Source organism: Parasteatoda tepidariorum, chromosome 9 (genome assembly GCF_043381705.1).
Source record: "Parasteatoda tepidariorum isolate YZ-2023 chromosome 9, CAS_Ptep_4.0, whole genome shotgun sequence".
Taxonomy (NCBI): Eukaryota; Metazoa; Arthropoda; class Arachnida; order Araneae; family Theridiidae; genus Parasteatoda; species Parasteatoda tepidariorum.
The window spans coordinates 37,821,978-37,829,350 of record NC_092212.1 but is presented as its reverse complement, the minus strand read 5'-3'; positions in this window follow the sequence as shown (position 1 = coordinate 37,829,350).

Genomic DNA, 7,373 nt, shown 5'->3' with positions numbered 1-7,373 from the left:
AAAATTTGAATTGTTGACATTGAACTTAACAATGGAAACAATCGTTTTTGTGAAAAATTGAATTGTATTGTTGACATCAAAACTAAAAATATTGTGTTTCAACTCAACAATACTACCTTAATTTATACTTTAGAATTGCCTCGGAGAAATTTTAATTGTTAACAATGACTTAAACAAAAAGTTTTATTTTAACTGACAAATACTATTTTATAATTTTAACTTTTTCTACGACTATACTCATTTTCTTACTCTTTTCTTTGTTTTTTATACATTTTATTTTTTTTGTGATAAAATAAAAAACTTATATAGTTGTTCTGCTTCTGAACACTGATGAAAACACAAAATGATGGGCTTCATCAACAATCAAAAATATATACATTTATTTTACAAATTCCATATTATTAAGGTGATGGCGCCCTTCAGAGAATTAAAAATACAAAATTATCTTCATCAAAGCCGATGCTTTACATCCGGCGTTCAGTAGCAGACTACTATTTCATATTGTTTTACAACACATGGCTTTAGCCCTCTGGTGGGAAAGACTTTAAAACAAAACTTACAACAGTTACTTTTCTTAACAACTGAAACTTAGAATAGTGTGATTAAGAAAAATATGTGAACTGTCTGCAATTTCAAATTAATATTGAAATGTACAGGTTTAGAATTTTCTACAGTGAAAAGTTTTCGGAACTTCAGTATTCAAAAAGTATACAAAAACTAGACGTTAAGCGATCAAAGCGATCCCAATGAGCGATCAAAGCGAGCATTGGATTAAGAAGCAATCCGAAATGAACTGTGAAAGCAGTTCCGGGGGTTAGTGAGCGCCAGCGAGCAGGGGGCGAAGTCTCCTAGCTTCAAATAATACTATAAGTGCAGTTAATCTTTCTATTAGTGAGATAAACTTCTAACTCGCACCGGAATATACAAGAAGTAAAAAAAATGAAAGCTGTATGTTTGTAGACATGAATACTTTGGATGATAATATTAGGGTACTTAAAAGTTTCAAGTGTTAATGGATGGAGTTTTAAAACTCCTTGATACCTTCCAAAACCAGCTATTGCGCATGATTACAGGAGAAGTTAAAGCTACCACCATACTGATGCAATTACTTTGTGATCAACAATCGTTGACTAATGTAATTAAAAGGAATGCTGCTATCCTATGTAATAAACTAATTAGACCTTCTTATAATTAATTTTGGCGAGAATATGACTGTGGCAAAACTTGTAATCTGAAGAATCAAAAAAGCTTCATCCAGTGTGCTCGTCAGAATACCCAATATAATGTAGTCAACAATTCGTCATATTAACTGCTGTTTTGAGAAAGTCCATTAGAATATATGATTCTCGATGTCAGATGGGACTTAATTTTGAATGTAAGGAAACGTGACACAAGTGAAGATATTTTAATTTACGAAATCAGATATTTGCAAAACCGAAAGATATTTTAATTTACGAAATCAGACTCAAATATGTATTTTCTCTGCATAATACCTGCCTTTTTTTCGACCGAATTCGATTTCTGAGTCCTAAAAAAATAGGAAATAAAATTTAGGCTAGCCGCACTCTTGGAAATAGGGTCCCAATAGTTTGGTCAGGAGAGTGCTCCCAATTTCGATTCATTTATATTATTTTTAATTTCTGTGCATTTCTTCAAATCTCGAGAACTTTTTAAACGGATTGAAATATTTCTGGACATGATTATAGAATTCACTTATCCAACGATAATTCCATGCAAAGAAAATAATTTTTCGTAAATATCTATTATATTTTATTATTTTATTTAATAATGGTCGAAAAAATTTTGAATTGTAAGGTACACATTTTTTGCATGATTTTAAAAAAATCTAATTTTACATAGCAAATTAAGAAAATAAAACAAAATTGGTCGAATAGCTCCTGAAAAATTGAATTTTAAGTATCTTACTTTTTTTTCAAATTCAATTTCTCAGGTACTATTCGCCCGATTTTGCAGCAACTCATATTTTTCCATGTAAAATTGCATTATTTAAAATGGTACAAAAATTGTACAAGTTTCAATCAAAATTTTTTTCGAAAATTTTTAAATAAAATAATAACGAAATAGATATTTATTAAAAGTTATTTTTCGAATGAAATTATCTTTGGATAAACGAATTTCTTAATTGCGAGCAAAAATATTTTAATTCACATAAGAAGTTCTCAAAAAATGGCGAAATAAGCAAAAAGTAAAATCAACATAAGGAGTCCAAACTTTTGAGCGCTTTCCTGACCAAATTACAGGGACTATATTTCTCAGATTGTGGCTACCCCGAATGCTTTGGGGATCAGAAATCTGAGTCCATTAAGTAAAAGGCACATTTATTCAGAGAAAGTACGTTTTTGCGTCTAATTTCGCATCTTAAAATATCGTCTGCACTTATTAAAAACATATTTGAGGTCATCCCTTCGAGTAATTAAGATTTAGTCCCTGAGCCTGAAAATCCAATCATTAGATCAAAAGTTATTCAAGGTATTCCACTTTTTATTTTGTGCACTGTATATTTTAATTAATAGCAAACTTATCATTTAAAAATTTAAAAAAATCCTAATAACACTCAAAGTATTCGATGCAAATTACAAGTATATTATTTTTAGTATTTATTTTTTCATTGTAATTTATTTCTGGTTTCTTAAACCTCAAAAAGGCTTAGCTTTATTGATAAATACGAGTAATCGTATAAATTAAACACCTCTGAAACAACAAAAGTGAAATCTACAGTTGCAAAACATTCTTCTAAGTATTTCTTGAGGAATTCCAAAAGATGCAAAAAACTTAAATTGTTTCTCCCATTATTGTCGGGTAGTGCATGAATGAATAAAACTGTCTGAAGCCCCATTGTACTCCAATTTGACACTGTTAAAAATCATTTTGAATGAGATATAACCTAATTGTGATACGATAAGGATACTTAAGTTTATATTTAATTCAATTGTTGTTAACTCATATTTCCGGTAGACAATTCTTCAAGAAGAGGACTTCATTTATTACAAAAATATACAGTATGCAAGAAAAAGATATCATCCTAAATAACTTTCGTTCTAATGATTGGATTTAAAGTGTCAATCTTAATGATTTCTAAGGGTGACTACAAATATGATAACTAATTAGTGCTAACTATTAATTAAGTTCCAAACCAGACACAAAAATGCACTTTCTCTGAATAAACGTATTTTTTTTACATATTTGTATTCTTAACCTTCAAAAGAAAGGGAGCAGCCTCAATCTGGGAAATATGGTCCCCATAGTTAGGTCATGAAAGCGATCCAAAGTTCAGACCCCTTTAATGTTAATTTCACTTTCTGCGTTTTAAGTCACATTTTTAAAACTCATTAAGCAATTAAAAAAAATTTGCCCCCCCCCCCTTATAAAATCTATTTACCCAACGACAATTTCATGCAAAAAATAATTTTTAATAATTATTTATTATTTAATTTAATTGAGTATGAAAATTTTTTTAATTTTTTATACCATATTAATTTACATATTTTTCTACATATTTGGATTCCTGACTTCCAAAGTAGAGAGGGGGCAGATAATATTTCGAAAAGATTGGATAATAAATTGGGGGGGAGGGTTAATTAGCTATGTATAATTGGTAATCGTCCTAAAACTCAGCCAAGCAAATTTGACACCGCAAAAGAATATTTTAAATTAACCCATAGACCAATTCAGGAGAGGAATACGTAATTTTGTACTGCTGATAAGCAACCAAGTTCAGACTATGAAAAAAAAATGACCTTATGTTCTGTGATTGCTCGGAGACGCTTATTTGTTAATAGTTGATAGAAAATATCTCAAAGTTTCTAGGAAATAGACATTTTTTCAACAAATTTCTGACTAGCAAAGATTTTTTGTTAATCTTCTTTGAAAAGTAAATTTGAATCGATTTATAAATCATTTGTGATTTTTGAGCTTTTAGAATTTGAACACATGAACTTTTTATTTGACATTATTTAAGTTTTTTATGCTGTTTTTACTTAATTTATATGAAGATTTCATGCTAAAATAAAATTTTCATAACTTATTATAAAAGTATAGAAAATTTTAGGGATAATAATTTTTACAGCTTTGATCCAGTCATCCAAGCAAGAAAGTTTGAAGAAACAAAACAAAAACTGTCTGCAAAAAATATAGATTTTACATAAATTCTTTTTTGCAGGCACAAGGTTTTATATAATTTGTGATATTTCTTTTATCTGTAACTGAAGGAATTACTGAATGTTAAAGGGCATTTTAAAAACATTGAAACATGTTATATTAAAGAATAAGATATTGAAATAATGTGTTGCGTATTATATGATTCATTGTTTAAAAAATCATTCTGCCAGATATTTAGGTTACATGATTTTCTTTGAAAAAAGAGGATTTACAAACAGCATCCTGATGTTTCGATACTTTCTTAAACTTATTTCTGAAAATTCATCATAAAATAACGCAAAACATGTTCTTCAATTATGATAAGTCAAAATAAAATTAGATTCACACGTCAAAATGAAATTTTGGTCCAGATTTGTTCAAATAATAAACGAAACAAACATTTGTAGTTTTGTGTGTGGGTGATAGAGTTGCAGGAATATATATTTGCTTTTCACTACCCAAGCAAAAAGAAACAATAAAGCAAATAAAAAATTAATTTTTCTGTTCAATCTGAGAGAAAGGAGGCACATATTTACTACGATCAGTCAGATGTTCTGCACTGAGTAATTTTAACGAAAAAAATATTAGTAAATTCTTATCAGCCAAATGGCTGTAGTTCTGAGGCTCTACTTACAACTAGTGTTAATTCAAGAAAAAAACTTTTAGTACCTGTAAAATGTTAATAAAATATTTTAGCACATTATCAGAAAAAAGACTAAGTAGTAGTATAAAGAAGTAGTAAAAATGTAGTGAAATAATTATAGTTTAATAGTTCTGTGAATCACGAGTGACCAGGAAATTAAAATTTTAATTTAACAATTAAGATGTTAGGACATTTACGTTACTGAGATATTAAGAGACGCTTAAAAATTTTGGTTACGTTTTCGAAAGCTCTTTATGTTTGGTATCTTTATACTCCATGTAGTGACTTATAAAACATCAGCACTATTTTGGATAATCCATGCTGAAGTCACAAGAAACAATGAAAAAGACATTCAATAATTTATCTTTATTTTTCGAAAAAAATATGCTTGGTAAATAGTCAGTTGTTTTGCATCAAAAAATTTTAAACAGCAATTTTTTTTATTTCTTAACAAAATTTTATTCTCCGCTAGCATTTCTAAGAATCCTTATAATAATAACTCAACATTTATTAAAAAAGGAATTTTATTTTAAGGCGGAACCTAAATTAAAATACTAAAAAAGAGATTAGAATATTAAGGAAAAAATAACATACCTGGCAGAGTAAAGAATACGATTTTAAAAATTTTAAAATTTAATTAAATAGTTAGTAAAGCAGTTTTGCGAAACACGCACCGACGAGTAATGAAAAAAATTATTTTTAACATGAATGGATTATAAGATTAACACGAATATATAAGATAAACACGATATATAAGACGATGAAAAATTTTAAAATTATTATGAAATTTCATCAATTATTGAAAAAAAATTAAAATATGATCACATAAAATATTATCACAATTTGATAAATAATCACATTCTATCAGAAATATGATTTTTATAAAATTCGACATTCGTTGAATAAAATGTTTTTTGTCAGTAAAATATTTTATTCAAATTTCTTTACTAAATAACGAATAAGTTTCTAGACGACTAAAAAAGAAACATCTTATTTTATAATTTAAAAAAAGGGAAAAATGGAATCGGCTATTAGTGAAAAAATATGGATTAAATCTTACGCTACGCTTGCGCAAGTCATTTTTTCAAAAATAATTAATTTCAATTTTTTTCGGCTTATACTTAATAAAAACAGTTGAAACTTTACATTTGTCTATAGAAAAGTATGCAGATTAATATGGTACATAAAATAATTCATATCTTATAATACATAATTTTTTCCTCCTCAATTTTATTAAGTTAGAAAAAATAATAAATGATTATTAATAGTTATTTTTTGCATGAAATTGTCTTTGGGTTAATAGGTTTTATGAGTGGGTGCATTTTTTTATTTGAATTGATTAATTAGTTTTGAAAATATGACTAAAAAGGCAAAAAGTGAAATGATCATTAAGGGTTATGAAATTTGGATCGCTTTCCTGACCAAACTACGGGGACTAAATTTCTCAATTTGTGGCTACCCCCTATATTTTGAAGGTTAAGATTCCAAATACATAAAAACCAATATGTGTTTACTCAGGGAAAGTGTGTTTTTGCGTCTGATTTTGTAACTTATTTAATAGTTAACACTAAATAACTAGCATATTTTAGGTCCGCCAAAGGATCGATTAAGATTCACTCCTAGTACATGAAAATGCGATCAATAGAACAAAAGCAATTCAGGATATCTTTTTTTAAACACTGTACGCTGAATTCAACATATGTAATGATGTACAATACGATGTATGTTTACTACAAAAAAACACTGATCTTTCGAGGGGAAAAATAAATGTTTAGCTTCGATAATTTTTACATTTTGGTTCATAGAAAATTCGAAATTTTTCTTTCAAAATTGCATTTCTGCATATAGACATTTTAACTTAAGAAATTAAATGATACTTTTATTGAATAATTTTATTTTAAATTAAGAATAAAAATATTCTTTCATCTAAGAATTGAAATGGTGTTTTTAAGAATTAAGATGTTTTGATCTATGATTGCGATTTATAGTGAAAAAAATGCTTATATGTATGTGACGTTAACTAAAGAAAAGTTTTGACATCATGTCTTGCAAAATCAGTTATTACGACTTTTGTATTTTAAGGATGTTGAATCTAAAAAAACATTGCTTTAATCTAATAAAGTTTATGCTCTGCAACTTAACTAAATTTTTCATCAGTAATATTTTTGCAAGAACGTCTAAACTATTTGAATGAATTTTATTCAATTCAAAACATAAGTAATTTTTTAGCCTAAAGCTCTCTTTAAAAAATGAGTCTATTAAAATTCGTTAAAATCATGAGTTTAGTTTTTCATCATGAGACTTAAACTAGTTAGAAATTACTTTTATTCTAAATTCAAACAAATGATTCTCGCTGCAGTTTTATGCTATATATTTATGTAATTAGAATTAATAGAAATTCTCAGTCGCTAAAGATAAGCAGGTTAATGGGACAAACAATAAAGAAATTCAAAAGAATATAAAATCCATTGTGATTTGCAAATAAATCGCAAAATAATACCATATGCTATTTACAAGATATTTATTGCACGTATACTCAAAATTTAAAAGGAATAAAATTTGCACAACAAGA